Source organism: Oryctolagus cuniculus, chromosome 10 (genome assembly GCF_964237555.1).
Source record: "Oryctolagus cuniculus chromosome 10, mOryCun1.1, whole genome shotgun sequence".
In the NCBI taxonomy this organism is placed as follows: Eukaryota; Metazoa; Chordata; class Mammalia; order Lagomorpha; family Leporidae; genus Oryctolagus; species Oryctolagus cuniculus.
Window position 1 is genome coordinate 41,773,637 of NC_091441.1, and position 17,998 is coordinate 41,791,634.

The following is a 17,998-nucleotide window of genomic DNA, read 5'->3' on the forward strand; positions in this document are numbered from 1 at the left end:
GTCCTGACGGTAGAGGCCAGGTAGCACCATGAACCTTGATGCACCCATCAGCTGCATGGGCACTTGGCACAGCAGTTAAGACATAACTTGGGACTCCTACTTCCCGTAGTGGAGTACCTCGGTTCTAGTCCTGACTCCTCTCTCTCTCTCTTTTTTTTTAAGATTTTTAATTTAAGATTTATTTATTTACTTGAAAGGCAGAGTAACAGGGAGACAGAAACGTGTTCCATCCTCCAGTTCACTCCCCAAATGGCCATAAAGGCAGGAACAGGTCAGATCTGAAGCCAGGAGCCAGGAGCTTCTTCCAGGTCTTCCATGTGGGTGTAGGGACCCAAGCACTTGTGCCATCTTCTACTGCTTTCCTGGGTGTATTAGCAGGGAGCTGGATCTGAAGTGGAGCAGCCAGGACTTGAAGCAGCACCCATGTGGGATGCCAGCACCACAGGTCATCCTAACCTACTATGCCACAGCACCAGCACTAGCTTCCTGCTGATGCCCACTCTGGGAGGCAGCGGCTGATGGCTCAAGTTGTTGGGTCCCTACCACCTATATGGGAGACTTGGATTGATTTTTCAGCTCTCAAATTTGACCTGGCTCTGCCCTGGGCTGTTGAGGCTATTTGGGGGAGTAAAGCAGTATACAAAAGTCAATCTCTCGGCTGGCGCCGCGGCTCAATAGGCTAATTGTCCGCCTGCGGTGCCGGCACACCGGGTTCTAGTCCCGGTTGGGGTACCGGATTCTGTCCAGCTTCCATTCCAGCTCTCTGCTGTGGCCCGGGAGTGCAGTGGAGGATGGCCCAAGTACTTGGGCCCTGCACCCCATGGGAGACCAGGAGAAGCACCTGGCTCCTGCCTTTGGATCAGTGCGATGTGCCGGCCACAGCACGCCGGCCACGGCGGCCATTGGAGGGTGAACCAATGGCAAAAGGAAGACCTTTCTCTCTGTCTCTCTCTCTCACTGTCCACTCTGCCTGTCAAAAAAAAAAAAAAAAAAAAAAGTCAATCTCTCTGTCTCTCTCTCTCCCACACACACACCTCCCCCTCCCTCTCCCTCTCCCTCTCCCTCTTCCTCTCCTTCTCCTCCTTCTCCTCCCACCCTCCTCCCACCCCCTTTCTATCTTATCTATCCATCCATCCACATTCCACTCCCCCAAAAAAGAAATACCTATCAGGGAGTAGCTGGAGATTGCCAGACTGTATTTTTTTTTTTTTTTTTTTTAGAAAATTATAAATGTGGGGCCGGTGCCGTGGCTCACTTGGCTAATCCTCCACCTGCGGCGCTGGCACACCGGATTCTAGTCCTGGTTGGGGCGCCGGATTCTGTCCCGGTTGTTCCTCTTCCAGTCTAGCTCTCTGCTGTGGCCCCAGAGTGCAGTGGAGGATGGCCCAAGGGCTTGGGCTCTGCAACCGCATGGGAGACCAGGAGAAGCACCTGGCTCCTGGCTTCAAATCAGCGCAGCATGCCAGCCATAGTGGCCATTTGGGAGTGAACCAATTGAAAAGGAAGACCTTTCTCTCTCTCTCTCTCTCTCTCTCACTGTCTAACTCTGCCTGTCAACAACAACAAAAAAAGAAAATTCTAAATGTGAAAATTTTAACAGTTAAATTTCCGACATTAAACAGCACTGCCTGGTGTCAGCTAATCTTCATGAAAGCTGCGGTTGCCTTTCTTCTGATTCTGGCATCTCACGGGCTCTCGGTTGGCCAGAATCGGTTCCTTGCCATGGCCCCACTGATGGTCTTCAGTGCCAGGCCAGGGCATTGCTCTTTGGGAGGCGGTGATGATGGGGTTGGGGGTACAGCTGGAGGTCAGTGCAGGGTGCAGGTAGAAGGCCCAAGAGGGCAGGTGGCACTCTTTGAGGCGGCACCAGCGAGCCTGGGGAGGCCGTGTTGAGTAAGGTCTGCAGGAGGGCGAGCCTCTCTTGGCATCAGAAGACAGCATGTCCGAGCCAGCGAGTGACCCCGTGTGTGAGAGGTATTCAGGTCACTTCATCAGGGCCTGCCTGACAAGCCTCCAAGACATCTGTCCCCGGCCCAGCGGGCTTCCTCTGCTTTAATTTACCAAAGCCCCCATCTCTGTCACCTGGGCATCTTGTGATGCTGAGCTGAGCCCAGCCGTGTGCTGCCTTCGCTGTGCCTTGCCCCACACCTCCCCCTGCAGTTGAGCCGGCCTGAGCCACAGTGCAGCTGCAGCAGGTGCGAATGCTGCCGGGCAGGCTTTGTATGGGAGGCCCGGCTTTGGTCATTCTGAGGAAGCTGAGCCCCACAACAGGCGAGGACCCCTGCCGCCTCTGTGACTGCCAGCCACAGTGACCGTCCCATCTCCAAGGTCGGCTCTCATCCTTGCTTTGTTCCACTGGCACAGCCACCCTTCTGGAAGCAGAGGGAATAGTGGGGTGGGGCTTAGACTGACCACGGAGAGGAATGAATTGAAGGTTGCCTCTGTGGGGATCCCGGGGGTCACCATCGTGTCATCTCACGATGTGACACTGTGAAAGAGGCCATCTGGCTGGCTGGCTTAGTTCAGACTGCTACCACAAAATACCATGGACAGGGTGGCTTATAATCAACAGATTGGTTTCTTGGAGTTCTGAGGTCTGGCAAGCCCAAGATCAGGCGCCTGCAGATTTGGTGTGTGGTGACAGCCTGCTTCCCAGCTCGTAGACAGCTGCTTTCCCCCTGTGTCCTCACATGCCCGAGAGAAGGATCGTCTTTTTGTTATAAGGATACTAATCCCACTGTGACCCAGTGCCTCCCCAAAGCCCCACCTCCTCATGCCACCGCACCAGGGGTTAGGATTTTGACATAGGAAGTTGAGGGGGAGACAAACATTCAGTCTGTTAATGCTGGTACACGTGGTGGCAGCAGCTCCTACCCCACAGTGCTCTGTGCCAGGCTCTGTGGTCCCCAGGCTGAGTGACATTACACCGCCTTCCTCCTCATGGCCATTCCACAAACATGGCAGAGTTATACCCCCTTTTTACAGATGGACAGAGTTCCCCAGGTTACACGGTTCAGATGCTGAATTTGGAGTCAGATTGTTCTGACTCAACACTTGGGCCTTAACCCTCACGTCAGCTTCTCCGCTGTCCTGTTGGACCCGAAACAGGATTGCATTTGGCTGCAGGCAGCAGAGTCTGACCATAACTTAAGCAAGGGGTTGAACAGCTCATTTCTAGTGCCTCGCACAGAGCCTGCCACACACTAAAGGCTCGGGTTTTAACATCCCATGTTGTAGATGAGGAAAATGAGGTGCAGAAAGGTTAAGTGACTTGTCTGAAGTCACAGAATCAGTGTTGTGTTGTAGAACTCACAAACCGTCTTTGTGATTTCGAGTTCAGTACACCTTCTCCACTGCTAGGGGGTAAGGATTTGGCAAAGCATCTTACCAGAATGCCTGGGTTCAAATCCACCTCCACCACTTCTTCTTCTCTCTTTTTTATATCTATTTATTTTAAAGACAGAGTCACAGAGAGGGAGGGAGGGAGGGAGAGAGAGAGAGAGAGAGAGAGAGGATCTGCCATCCACTGGTTCACTCCCCAAATGGCTGTGGCCAGGCATCAGGGGTTCTTCCAGGTTTCCCACGTGGGTGCAGGGGCCCCATCCTCCACTGCTTTCCCAGGTGCATTAGCATTGAGCTGGATCGGAAGTGGACCAATTTGAGTCTCAACCCAGCACCCCTATGGGATCCTGCTGTGCGAGTGGGAGACCTGGATTGAGTTTCTGATCCCTGGCTTCAGCTTGGCTCCGCCCCTGCTGTAGTGGGCATTTGAGGAGTGAACCAGCAGATAGGGACTTCTGGCTTTTTTTAAAAAAAGAATATGGTAGCTTCTAAGATATATAGTTTGTTTCAAAGAAGATTTATTTATTTGAAAGGCAGAGCTACAGAGATAGAGAGGGAGACACAGAGAGAGAGCTTCCACCCACTTGTTCATTCCCCAAATGGCTACAGTGGCTGGCACTGGGCCAGGCCAAAGCTAGGAGCCTGGAATCCATCCAGGTCTCCCACATGAGTGGCAGGGGCCCAAGCACTTGGGCCAACTTCTGCTGTTTAACTGGAGCAGCTGGGACTCAAACCAGTGCTCATATGGGATGTTGGCCTCACAGGTGGCAGCTTAACCTACTGTGCCCTAGTGACGGCCCCTACACGTGCATTCTTTTCTCATGAGCACTCTTTAAGAATGATTTTGCCTGGCCGGCGCCGCGGCTCAATAGGCTAATCCTCCGCCTAGCGGTGCCGGCACCCCGGGTTCTAGTCCCGGTCGGGGCGCCAGATTCTGTCCCGGTTGCCCCTCTTCCAGGCCAGCTCTCTGCTGTGGCCCGGGAGTGCAGTGGAGGATGGCCCAAGTCCTTGGGCCCTGCACCCCAAGGGAGACCAGGAGAAGTACCTGGCTCCTGCCATCGGATCAGCGCGGTGCACCAGCCGCGGCGGTCATTGGAGGGTGAACCAACGGCAAAAGGAAGACCTTTCTCTCTGTCTCTCTCTCTCTCATTGTCCACTCTGCCTGTAAAAAATAAATAAATAAAATCTTTAAAAAAAAATGATTTTGCCAACAGGCCGGCTTCATTAACTGCGGTAAGCAAGGTGCAGCTTGGTGAGGAGTGGGAACGCCTCAGAGGAGCTCCCACCCCCCCTCCCCGCCCGCCTCTCCCTGTGTGGTCCTCCAGCCTGCTTTGGAAAGCATCCGTGAGGCCACGTTCTGAAGGCAAGGGCAGAAAGCAGATTAGGTTCTCTAATATGATAATCACATAACAGAAATTTATGGTGCCCCAGAGGGGGAGAATTACAAATGGTTGAAAGGTGACTATTTAATGTATAGGCCTCTTTTTTTTCAGGGTGTAAAAATAAATAGAAAAAAAGAGAGTGCAAATAGAACCCGCAGCAAATGGGAGGTAAATGGCCTGTTTGTGGGTGCTCCTGCTGCGCCCCCACCCTGGGTAATGAGGGCCATTTGTAACGTCGCCTGCTCTGCGGTTTCCCGAGTAGAGCTGCAGGCTCTCCCTCACTTGACAGCCTTCAGGAGGCTTCTAGAGCGCCTGTGCGGCCCGCTCTCCCCTTAGCTGCTCCTGCAAGCTTCGTTCTCGCCGCCTCCCCCAGGGCGTGTCTCCGGCCAGACCTGGGGCCAGGTGTGTGGGGATGCGGGGCAGGGATGTGGCCCTCTGCCTGCTACCGCACTCCTGTCTCCTCTGTCCGCTGCCTGCCTTGTTCCCCTCTCCCAGGTGGCCCTGGGAGCTTGGAGTGTTACCGTCACCTTTTCTTTCTGCCCCCCCCCCTTTTTTTCTTTTTTTTTTTGACAGGCAGAGTGGACAGTGAGAGAGACACAGAGAAAAGTCTTCCTTTTCCATTGGTTCACCCCCCCCCCCACAATGGCCGCTGTGGCTGGCGCACCGCGCTGATCCGAAGGCAGGAGCCAGGTGCTTCTCCTGGTCTCCCATGGGGTGCAGGGCCCAAGGACTTGGGCCATCCTCCACTGCCCTCCCGGGCCATATCAGAGAGCTGGACTGGAAGAGGGGCAACCGGGACAGAATCCGGTGTGCCGGCGCTGCAGGCGGAGGATTAGCCTAGTGAGCCGCGGCGCTGGCCCCGGTTCTCTTTCGAGGCCCACCTTTCACTGACACATCTCAGCAGGGGCATGGGAGAGACTGGTGCGCCCCAGGACTGTGTGTGGCAGGTCCTGGGGAGCCATCCTGCCCCTCTCCATAGCTGTGGCCCAGGAGTTCTCCCCTCTCCGAGCCCTGTTCCTCTGCTGTTCGAGCTGAGAACCTCCCCCCACTGCTCCCCGCCTTGTGTGGGCCGGGCTTCTAACTGCAGGGAAGGTTAGGCCATGAGCCTCTGCCCCTGCCCAGCCCGCCCCTGGGTGCTGGTTCCTGGAGCTACTGCTGATCAACCAGCTCTGGGCATCCTGCAAACAAGTGATAAATGCACGCAGCCACTCAGTGCGGTTCTGGGGTCCACTCATGGCAGCCTCTCTCCCGTGGCCAGGGTTGGAGTTTGAGTCTCCCTGCACTTGCATCACCATGGGCTTCCTCTCCAGCGGCCTGGTTCCTGCCAGGGTGCCGCACATGCTCCAGGCGGTTCCTGCGGAGCACGGAGCACGGGGGATGCTTTCCCACCCCTCCCATGGAGCTCGGGGATGCAGCCGGCTTCTGCCTTTCACAGGTGAGGCAATCAGGCAGAACTGGGCTGGCCCCGAGCCGGCTGCCCGAGGGCGAGGGGAACCTTGAGCATCTGGACCTGGGAAGCCTCGGCAGGGCCTGAGGTGTGGCTGCTCAGCCAGGTGAAGCAGCCTCCTCTCCTTCTCAGGGGCCCTGAAAACACGGTGCCATCTTACACAGCCTGCTGTGTCTGGAAGAGCCAGGGCAGAGCAGCCCAGGGACCCCAGAGGCTCTAGCGTAAGCCAGAGCGCCAATGGCCGCTCGCTGCCCCCAGCTCCAGGAGGGCAACATGGGGGGAGGAGAGCAGAGGCAGCGGGAGCCCCGCCCCCAGTGGTGCTAACCCTCCGGGCTGGTTTTCTGCTCCCTGCAGTCCAGCACAGTCCTCTTTCCCACATGAGGGATGGGTTAGAAAATGGGATGTTCATGCTTCCTGCCTCCAGCCTGCAGTGTCAGCGTCATCTGCTCCTTTCTGTGAGCCCCTCCCTCCTCCCATGGCAGGTGTCCCTGCGCCCTGCCCTGTCTTCCTTCAGATCTACTCAGGTCACTCTCTTGCTGGGTTGGCCACTGTCCTGTTGTATCTCTCTGCTTCCAGCTTGTCATCTACTTTTTTTTTTTTTTTTAAGAAAAAGCATTGAACTTTTCTTTTGTAAATTTATATATTTTATTTGAAAGGCAGAGTTTCAGAGAGGCGGGGGGGTGGTGTCTTCCATCCATTGGTTAATTCCCCAAATGGCTGCAATGGCTGGAGCTGCGCCGATCTGAAGCCAGGAGCCAGGAGCCAGGAGCTTCTTTTCCAGATCTCCCACGCAGGTACAGGGACCCAAGCACTTGGGCCATGTTCTACTGCTTTCCCAGGCCATAGCAGAGAGCTGGATCGGAAGCAGAGCAGCCGGGTCTTGACCTGGCACCCATGTGGGATGCCGGCACTGCAGGTGGTGGCTTTACCCACTATGTCACAGCGCTGGCTGCTCATCTACTTCTGTGTTCCCATAGGATCTGTCTGTCTCCCCCAGACACTGGGTAAGGATGGGATTTTATCTGCCTGAGTATCTGCTATAACCTCAGCATCCCCAAGAATGCAGGCTCCAGGAGCCACTGAGTTAATGTTCCTTGAATGAACACATGGATATTCCAGGCAGCCAGAGGCGGGCTGTCAGGGCTGTCAAGGCTGGCATGTGGCCCCTGGAGGACACAGGCTCCTGTTCCTCCTGCTCCAGGCAGTGTATCCGTGTGCAGGGCAGGAAGAGGGTGAAGGCCAGGGGACAGAGGCCAGTGCTGGTGTGATCGGCCCTCATGGCAGTCACAGGAGCCCCACACCTACTGAAATCCTTTGTGCTTAGAGCCAGGTCACAGGCCTCCCCGCTGGGACGGATGCCGGGCCCTGGCCTCTGGGAAGCCACAGGGCCCTGCCGGAGAACAAGGAGGCAGGGACGGAGATGGGTGGCAGCCAGCAGGGTCTGTGCCGCCGTCTTGCTTCCCGGGACCTGACGTGCTCCTGGGAAAGGCGGGCTGATGGGGGGGGGGGGAATGAGTTGTTTCGGGGAGCGTGCGCGTGCCCATCACACTGCACGCACTCAGGTGCAGCGGGGAGTCTCGGCCAGCTGGGGAGATCCCCTCAGAGGCCTCCTGCAGAATTTCAGGGATTTTGTTCCTCTGTAAATTGTTAGTTCCTAGGCAAATCTGGGCCTCTTGGTAGTCCTCTTCCTCTGTGAATCTGTGGACTTTTGTCTCCTTTCATCGTCATCCTTGAGCTCTGGGCTCCGCGTCTACAGGCTCGGGGAAAGACACATCAGGTGAAACTGACAGGTGCGCTCTGCGGAAGGCGGGCGTAAAGCCAGTGCTGCAGCCGCCGCCTCAGCCCAAAGCCCGGGACCTCAGCAAGCAGCGGAGCCGACAGCAAGTCTGGAGGAGGCATTTGCACAGGTCACTTTGGCAAGAATCGAAGTCGGGGCACTTTTTGGATTCTGGGCCTGCCTCCTTTTATTTTGTAAGAAAAACCAGAAATGAGTCGCCAAAAAAGAATTCACATAAAAATGATATGTAGGAGGTTTTGAATAAAAATATACCATAAATAAGTAATAAATCCTCCACGGGGCCGTTGAACATGGAGAGCAGTGATGTCGTGTTTACTGCTGAACTCCCAAAGTGTGGATATTTATTGTAACTCCGGGCAATCCGTTGTACTGTGCTGGCATCTATAAAGTTCTCATCATAGCATTACAGTAAGAACCCATTTCCTAGGAAGTATTGTTATAATAAACTGTAATAGTGGCTTGTAAACTGCCATCCCTCACTGCATATGGGGGAAGGAACGTGGACAGAGAAATATCCGTGTCGCAGGCCCCGCCTTCCAGGGCCTCCATCAGACTGGCTGCTCACCTGAGCTGGAGCCTGTGCAGCTCACTGTGCCCTCTGGGCAAGGCTCTGCCCTGGCATAGGCACACCAGCCTAGATCCAGGACGTGGGCTTTTCCTCTGCTGACACGAGGGTAGCCCCAGGCCTAGGGCCCCCTCCCCGCGCTGGCTCTGTTCCTTTGCAGCTTCTTCTTCCTGCAGGTGCACAGCAAGTTGGATTCTTCAAGCACAAGCTGAGCAGCCCGCCTGGAAGTGCGAGCTGAGCAGGTGGGACTCCCCATGACATGGTGTGAGACCTCGGGCTACAACACAGGACCCGGGCGCTGCTCTGACCCCTCGTGTCTTGTGTTGCAGCCGGAGGGACGCAGGTTCGCAGCAGAGCCTGCTCGGCCACCCCCACCGAGGGACTGGACACAGGGCACTGAGGCAGAGACAGCAAGAAAGCCAGGGTGGCAGACGGGTGGGGTGCCCAGCAGAGAGACCTGCCCAGCGCCCTTGCTTGTTTAAGCTCCGTCTCTCCAAGCCGGGCCTGTTCTACACCCTGGTCCACTTCTGGTGGTTGGTGCTGGCTCCTGGGTGCACGGCCTGGGCTTGGGCCTGGGCTGTGAGGATGCCCTGTCCCCAAGGCCACAGGAGGACCCAAAGGACAGCAAGGAAGGCATCTCCTCCCCACACATTCTGGGCATGCGTAGCATTCTGCGAGCTGTTTACTGTGAAAATGGGACTGTTTTCTACAAGGTGTGGACCAAGTCCCAGCAGGCATCGGCCAGTGACGTCATTTTCCAACATGATGGAGATTCCAGGAGGAAATCAGATCGTGAAGTTCAACAGGGACAAAATCCCCAAAGGAGACCCCCAAAACTGGAGGGTTTGGATGGGGGTGACGTGTCGGGTTAAATCTCTGGTTTTGACAGTTATATTGAGGTTAGGGAGAGAATGTCCTTGTTGGTAGGGGACACCCACTAAAGAAATCAAGAATGAAATGTCAAGGTCTCGATACTTTACTGTCATATGGTTCAGGTAAATGGTTCAGTAGCTTTTCTGCTAGTTGAGATGGTTTCAAAAAAGTTTTAAATGCTCTTGAAAAAAAAAAGCAATTCTTTTCAACATTAAAAAGGTTATCTTGCTTATTAAAGAAAACTGGAAACTGAAAAGAAGGGGGAAATGAAACTAAGTTTCTATCACTCAAAAACAGCCGTTGTTATCTTTTGTTGTTTTTTCCTAGTCTTTTTCCTGTGTGAATTAAGGAGGAAAATGTTATAATTTCAACGCGGATACCGAAATTGTTCTTGAGCAACTGTCTTTACTTAAGGAAATACCTTGGAATGGAAAGAGCTCCTGGGGGCGTGGTGTGGGAGGCCTCAAGGGATCAAGAGAAACATCAAATTGCTTTTTATTAGTAATAAACAATAGGGAGTAGTGTTGTGGCATGATTTAAGCCACTGCTTGTAACTGGTTTGTTTTCTAATTGCTCTGCTTTCCATCCAGCTGCCTGCTAATGCACCTGGGAAGGCAGCAGATAATGGTCCAAGTACTTGGGCCTTTGTCACCAATGAGGGAGACCTGGATGGAGTTCCTGGCTCCTGGCTTTGGATCAGCCTAGCTCCAGCCGATTCAGTCATTTGGGGAGTGAACCAGCAGATGGAAGACATCTCTCTGTGTGTCTCCCTGTCTCTCCCTCTTTCTGTTGCTCTTTTTAAAAAATATTTATTTATTTAAAAAGTAGAATTAAAGAGAGGCAGAGAGGGAGAAGTCTTCCATCTGCTGGTTCACACCCCAAATAGCTGCAACGGCCATACCTGTCCTAATCTGAAGCCAGAAGCCAGGAGCTTCTTCTGGGTCTCCCACACTGTCATTCTGCTTTCCCAGGCCATAGGAGAGAGTCAGATGGGAAGTGGAGCTGCCGGGACTTGAACCAGTGCCCACATGGGATGCCACAGTACTGGCCCCTGCTCTGCCTTTCAAATAAATACATACATACATACATACATGCATAAGTCTTAAAAAAATAACCCTGTATTTTGGCGTGATAAAAACAGGAAAACAAAGTGGAGAGAAGAGAATGGGTGAGAATTGCAGGGATGTTACTGTGGTTGGAAGTTGTGTTATCACAGAAGTGCCCACACTGTCTCCCAGACATTGGCTGCAGTTTGTCATATCCACGAAGGCTTTGCGTGTGCGTGGGGTTCTGTCAGTTTGCGGGTTTTGCCGAGACTTGACGAAGGCGCTGAGTTTCACATTAACACCGTGTGTGAGGGAGACAGGTCGTTCATCAGCTGAGCTCGTTTAGGGGCAATGTTAGGTTGGAGACCACAGGAAAATAAATCCTGCAAGAAACTCATGAAATCACGGTAGAGGAGGAGTGATGGTTAATTTTATGCATCACCTTGGTTGGGCCACGGTTCCCAAAGGCTTGGTCAAACATCCTGGACGTGCATTGCTGTGAAAGTGTGTGTGTGTTTGCTGTCATTGGGACTCACGTCGAGATGGGTGGACTTTGAGTACAGCACACTGCCCTCTGTCGTGCAGGTGGGCAGCCTCCCTCCGGTGAAGGCAGGAGCATGATAATAGCAAGCTCAGCCGTCTGAGAAGGCTTCTACCAAAGGCTGCCGACGCTCCGACCGATTCCTTCAAGTAAATCCCTCTCTGTTTAGATACACACCTTTTGGTTCTGTTTCTGTGGGAAACACTGCTATAGATGGGGATACTGGACTTCGACAGAGTAGAAAATAAGAGTTTGAGCCAATCCCATATAGATCACTTGGGGCAGGGAGACTCTGCTGACAGGTGGAGAACTGTGTTTTTTGGTTTGATTCCATTACCATCATACAACAGACTGTCTGACAGTAATCCTTCGCATTTACTGAGTTGTTCACAGGCCCAGAACACAGCCTATGCTGGTGAATATGTGCACTTGAAAAGAATGGGTGTTCTCCTGCTGGGGTGGGGGGGAAGCACTTGGGTAGACTTGGGGGGTAGTGTCAAATTTTCTGTTGTTGCTTGCATTTTTGTTTGCCTATTCTGTCAGTTGTTGAGAGAAAAGAGTTAAAATCTCTAAGTAAGCATATAGATTTTTTTGTCCATTTTATCAATTTTTGCTTCATGTTTGTATTTGGAAGGCATGTTATTTGGTGCATGTACTTGGGGTTACTATGTCTTGTTAAGTTAATCTTCTTGCCATTATTCAATTTCCTTCTTCCCTGGTAACAGCTCTTATCTTGAAGTCTCCTTCGTCTGATAACATAACATACACCAGTTTTCTTATGATTAGTATGGGCAAGGCACCCTCATATCTTTTGACACTTCTATTTCCAATCTGTCTGTGTCTTTATATTTAATGTATATATTTTACAAATAATATGTCATGCAATCTTTGTGAAAAAATCCAAATGAGGATCTCTGTTTTATTGGAATATTTAATTCCCTTACGTTACCATAATAACTGATGTGGTTGGGTTAAACCCGCCATTTTGTTCTTACTTTCTGTTTGTCCCATTTGTTCCTTGTTTTATGTTTCTTTTGGATTAATAAATTATTCTTTAGTGTTTTATTTTATCTCTTCTGTTTGCTTTTGGATGTACTGCGTTACAGAGGTACCTATCTATCCATCTGTCTATATTACCATCTATTTACAGAGTCAGATGTTTAGTGACTGGTTGAGGGGTTATCTCATCCATCTATAAATTATCCAGTCAACCTTGAATTAACATTATCCCATTTCATGAACAATAGGAGACTCTCGAAGTAGTATTTCACTCCAGTTCTTGCTTGGTGATATGTTTTTTGTATATTTTCTCCATTATAAACCCCTCCGTACATTGCTTCTGTGTTTGCTTAGAACAGTCAATCCTTATTCAAAAATTTTTGATTTTGAAATAATTATAAACTCACAGGAAGTTTTGAAATCAGTGTAGAGAATCCTGACCAGAGTGCAGTGTCAACATGAGGACCTTGACACTGAGAAAATACTGCTAGCTGTGCTCCTTTCTGATGGTGCCGATTTCCACAGAGAAGTGTTTCTGTGTGTGCATGTGTGGTTGCATGCAGTTGTGTCACATGCGTGGATCCATGAGATAACCACCACAATGAAGGCCCTAAACTGTCCATCACCACAAAGGAGCTTCCTTGTCTCTCCCCTTTATCATCCCACCCCCCTCCTCCTCGCCCACCCCTACTTCCTGGCCTGTGTTTTCTTCTAAAAGTGTTATGTTTTACATTTCACACTGAAGTCTCTGGTTCATTCTGAATACTTTAAAAAATAAACGGTGTGGGCCGGCGCCGCGGCTCACTAGGCTAATCCTCCGCCTAGTGGCGCCGGCACACCGGGTTCTAGTCCCGGTCGGGGCGCCGGATTCTGTCCCGGTTGCCCCTCTTCCAGGCCAGCTCTCTGCTATGGCCAGGGAGTGCAGTGGAGGATGGCCCAGGTGCTTGGGCCCTGCACCCCATGGGAGACCAGGAAAAGCACCTGGCTCCTGGCTCCTGCCATCGGATCAGCGCAGTGCGCCGGCCACAGCGCGCCGGCCGTGGCGGCCATTGGAGGGTGAACCAACGGCAAAGGAAGACCTTTCTCTCTGTCTCTCTCTCTCACTGTCCACTCTGCCTGTCAAAAAATAAAAAAATAATAAATAAAAATAAACGGTGTGAGATTTAGACTGACCTGTTTTTGTTTGTTTTCTTTTGCTGCTTTGCTCCAGCACTAATCATTGGCTGGCCCATCCTTCCTCCAGTGAATTGCTCTTGTTCCTTTGTCACAGATTGGCTGGGCCTATTTGTTTGGGGGTCTGTTTCTAGGTTCTCTATTTTGTTTCATCTACATGTCTGTTCCGCCACGACTACCACACAGTTCTGATGACTGCAGATACAGAATAAGTCAAAACACTGGGAAGAGCAGTTCTCTCACTTAGTTCTTTTCCAAAGCTCTTTTGACTGTTCTATATCCTTTATCTTTCCACATAGATTTTATTTACTTATTTTATTTGAAAGACAGAAAAAGAGAGAGGCAGACAGATCAACACACTCAGAACACTCACTTTCACTGATTCATTTCCCAAACAAGCGCCCACAACAGCAGGGTTGGACCTGGCCAAAACCAAGCCCTGGGAACTCAATGCAGGTCATCTACATAGGCGGCAGGGACCCAACTTAGGCCATCGCCTGCTGCCTACCAAGGTGTACATTGGCAGGAAGGTGGAATTACGGGAGCAGAGCTGGGCCTCATTCTAGAGGCCCCTAGCTTTGTTGTTTTAATCTAATACCCACAAGTTCTGTTCTGAAAGAAGTTACATTATTGGTGAATACTTTTGATACAGTAAATGCTTAGCTTTAGGTCAGGTTTTTTTATACTAACAATTTTAAATGAATCACAGAAATATCAGTGGAAAGTTGTGGAGAAGTCCTTAGGATCAGTGAAGACTGAATATTCTAGGTCATAATAATTCATTATGTGGATGTATTAAAAAAAGGCAAAGATACAGTTTCCATGAATTTGCTAGAAGAGGGTTTGTTTCAGTCTCTAGGTCAGTTCCAGTCACTTTAAATATCAGGGTTCCAGCGTGGGAGTTACAGCACAGCAAGTTAAGTTGCCGCTTGGAAAACCTGCATCACATATCCTGGTTTGAATCCTCTGGTTACTTCATGCTGCTTCTTTTTTATTTTTTTAAAAAATATTTATTTTATTTATTTGAAAGACAGTTACAGAGAGAGGTCCTCCATCCATTGGTTCACTCGCCAAATGGCTGCAATGACCGGAGCTGGACCAGGTCAAAGCCAGGAACCAGGAGCTTCTTCCAGGTGTCTCACATGGGTGCAGGGGCCCAAACACTTGGGCCATCCTCTGCTGCTTTCCCAGGCATTTTAGCAGAGAGCTTGATTGAAAGAGCAGCTGGGACTCGAACCGTGAGCATATGGGCTGGCGCCTTAACCTGCTGTGCTACAATGCCAGCCCCTACTTCATGCTTCTGATCCAGCTTCCTGCTAATGTGCCTGGGAGGCAGCACATTATGGCCCAAGTTCCTGCCACTGATGTGGGAGACCTGCACAGAATTCCAGGATCCTGGCATGGCCTAGCCACAGCCATTGCAGGCATTTGGAGAGTGAGCCAGTGGATGGAAAATCTGTCTCTCCCTTCTCTCTGTCATTCTTGCTTTCAAATGAATCGTAAAAACAAACAAGTAAACAAAAACAGGATTCCTTTGAAAATTTACCTGTTTTCATACTCATTAATTGCTTCAAATGATTGTCACCACAGTTTCTTTTTTAAGGATCACTTATTTGGGCTGGTGCCACGGCTCACTAGGCTAATCCTCCGCCTTGCAGCGCCGGCACACCAGGTTCTAGTCCCGGCCAGGGCACCGGATTCTGTCCCGGTTGCCCTTCTTCCAGGCCAGCTCTGCTGTGGCCAGGGAAGTGCAGTGGAGGATGGCCCAAGTGCTTGGGCCCTGCACCCCAAGGGAGACCAGGATAAGTACCTGGCTCCTGCCATCGGATCAGCGCGGTGTGCCGGCCGCAGCGGCCATTGGAGGGTGAACCAACAGCAAAAAAAGGAAGACCTTTCTGTCTGTCTCTCTCTCTCACTGTCCACTCTGCCTGTCAAAAAAAAAAAAAAAAAAAAAAAAGAAAGAAAAAAAGAAAAATTCACTTATTTGGGGGCCGGCACCATGGCTCACTTGGTTAATCCTCCACCTGTGGTGCCGGCATCCCATATGGGCGCCGGATTCTAGTGCTGGTTGCTCCTCTTCCAGTCCAGCTCTCTGCTGAGGCCCAGGAGGACTTTGGAGGATGGCCCAAGACCTTGGGCCCTGTACCCGCATGGGAGACCAGGAAGAAGCACCTGGCTCCTGGCTCCGGATCGGTGCAGTGCCGGCCGTAGCGGCCATTTGGGGGGTGAACCAACGGAAGGAAGACCTTTCTCTCTGTCTCTCCCTCTCACTGTCTGTAACTCTACCTGTCAAATAGATAAATAAAATCTTAAAAAAATCACTTATTTGGTAAGAGTGCCAATTGTTAAATCAACAACGGGAGTCACTGGGTTCATGCTCCCCTCGCAGGATCTCTGTCCTTAATATGTTTATCTATGAAACTCAAATACAACACTACTAGTGGAACAATACCCTATACCTGGTTCAGTTGTGTGAGTGCAACCTGTTGAAATCCCTGCTTAGTATATACTAAATTGATCTTCAGTATATGAAGGTAACTGAAAATGAAACGTGATGAAGGGGGGGGAGGGGAGAGGAAGTGGGTGAGGGGAGGGCCACGGGAGGGAGGGAGGTCGGGGGGAAGCCACAACAATGCAAAAGATGCATTTTATATTCTACTTAAAACTATTGGTTGAGCTCTGTAATGAATACACAATTACTCTTAGGTGTTTAATTAATGCTATAACTAGTACTCAAATAGTATTTTACACTTTATGTTTCTGTGTGGGAGCAAAATGTGGTAATCTTTACTTAACATATGCTAAATTGATCTTCTGTATATAAAGATAATTGAAAATTCTGATGTGAAGGGGAAGGGGAGAGGGAGTGGGAGAGGGGAGCGTTGTGGATGGGAGGGAAGACACGGCGGGGGGGAGGAGGCTATTGTGGTCCAGAAGCTGTACTTTGGAAATTTATGCTCATTAAATAAATTTAAAAAAAAAATCACTTATTTGGAAAAATGTCAGAGATAGAATGAATCCATCTTCTATCTGCTGGTTCATTCCCCAAATGGTCACAACAGCCAGGGCTGGGCCATGATGAAGCCAGGAGCCAGGAACTTCATCGGAGTCTCCCTTGTAGATGGCAGGGTACCAAGCACTTGGGCCATGTTCCATTGCTTTCCTTCCCATTAGCAGGGAGCTGGAACTCAAACTGGTGTTCTGATATGGGGTGCCGGGATCACAAGTGGCGGCTTAACCCACTGCACCACAGTCCCGGCCCTGCCACCACAGTCCTTAAAGCTTTGTATCACAGTCCATCTGTTACAAACAATCAGACAAGCTTATGAAGAGATTATCTTCAAGGATGTTTATTGCAGCATCATTTATAATACCAAAAAAGAGAGACAATCCAAATGGCTATCAGTAGATGATTCATTAAATAAATGTACCACAAATTCCATATATCTATAATGAAGGACATAGGAAAGTATGTTAATTGTATATTAACTGAGAAAATGTTACTAGACAGAATATGTATGATCTTTTTTCTGTAAACAAAAGATGTTTGTGTAAATATACATATATTTAAAGAAAATGTTTAGAAGGACAAAAGATAATTTATATTTTTTCTAATACACCTCTCTCTCTTTTTTCCCCCAAAGATTTATTTATTTATTTGAAAGGTAGAGTTACAGAGAGGCAGAGGCAGAGAGAGAGAAGGCTTCCGTCCACTGGTTCACTCCCCAGATGGCCACAATGGCTGGAGCTGCACCGATCTACAGCCAGGAGCCAGGAGCTTCCTCTGTGTCTCCAATGTGGGTGCAGGGGCCCAAGGACTTGGTGCTGTCTTCTACTGCTTTCCCAGGCATTTCAGTGAGCTGGATCGGAATAGGAGCAACCAGGACTAGAACCGGCACCCATAGGGGTGCCAGCACTGCGGGCGGCAGCTTTACTCACTGTGCCATAGCGCTGGCCCCATTACATCTCTTTTTTAAAAAGTATTTGAGAGGCTGAGAGAGAAGGGGGAGGAGGGGGAAGGCAGGAGGGAGAGGGAGAGGGGGAACATAAGTGTGCTCCTGTTCATTTGTTTACTCTCCAGATGCCTAAATTAGCCCCAGCTGGGGCAGGTTGAAGTCAGGAGCCAAGAACCCAACCCAGGTCTTCCCTGTGGGTGGTAGGAACTCAACTATTTGAGCCAGCACCTGCTGCCTCCCGGGGTGCACATTAGCAGGAAGCTGGAATCTGCAGTGGAGCTAGGACTTGCGCCCAGGCATCCAACATGAGATCAGTCATCCCAGCTGGCACCGAACGCCCGTCCTTATGCTTTACTTTTTATGCCTGCACCGAGTCCCCAACAGCACTGTCAGATGTGATGACTCATCACAAGACTCACAGGACTCAGGAAAGCTGTTACAGTCGGAGTGCAGTTTATTATAGCAATGGGAGACAGATTAAAGTCAACAAAGGGAAAAGGCACAGAGGACAGAGTCCAATAAAAACCAGAGAAAGATTCCAGTTGTCCTTAGCCAGTGGAGTCACACGGATAGTGTTTAATTCTCCCCGGGATGATGTCACAACACATGCCAAGTGCCTCCAAGCAGGGAAGCTCGCTAGAGCTTTGGTGTCCAGGTGGGGCTGACATATAGGCGTGTGGTACCTACCTGCCTGACCTCAGCTTATCACACCCAGCATTCCAGGGGCCACACTGATCCAGCGAGCCCCCAGAGAGCAAATGTGGCTTCAGGTCACATTGCTAGCATAAACTATCTGGTATGTCCCAAGGCCTTGGGCATGCACAGATGTTCCTAAGACGCAGGATACTACCAAGGCCAAGGCCTGTCCTGAAGATG

The 17,998-nt window shown here is 50.7% G+C and overlaps 1 non-coding gene across 1 annotated transcript; it reads left to right on the forward strand.

The window, feature by feature from the left end:
* The first annotated feature begins 8,809 nt into the window (after positions 1-8,809).
* Positions 8,810-8,867, forward strand: MIR187 (microRNA mir-187). Its single transcript, NR_162562.1, has one exon. It is a non-coding gene; the product is annotated as a microRNA mir-187 (primary transcript).
* The last annotated feature ends 9,131 nt before the right edge of the window (positions 8,868-17,998 follow it).